Source organism: Pteropus vampyrus, unplaced genomic scaffold (genome assembly GCF_000151845.1).
Source record: "Pteropus vampyrus isolate Shadow unplaced genomic scaffold, Pvam_2.0 Scaffold187, whole genome shotgun sequence".
Classification (NCBI taxonomy): Eukaryota; Metazoa; Chordata; class Mammalia; order Chiroptera; family Pteropodidae; genus Pteropus; species Pteropus vampyrus.
Window position 1 is genome coordinate 21,704 of NW_011888968.1, and position 276 is coordinate 21,979.

The following is a 276-nucleotide window of genomic DNA, read 5'->3' on the forward strand; positions in this document are numbered from 1 at the left end:
CGCCACCAGCCGACGGCCCTCAGACCAGCTGCAGCGTCCACACCCCCAGGCCTCCAGCCTGCCGTCCACCCGCGAGGTCGGACGTACCAGGACCACAATCACATACGTGCACACACACACGCACACGCTCTGCTGTTACTGCTTTGCACGCCTGGAAATGGAGTTCTCAGACTCGGAACCGGTGAGGTGGGGACACAGGACCCTCCTGGCGGATGCGGCACGGGCGCCGGAGCCCAGGGCGTCTGTCCCACAGCCCGGGAGGCCGCACGGGGATCA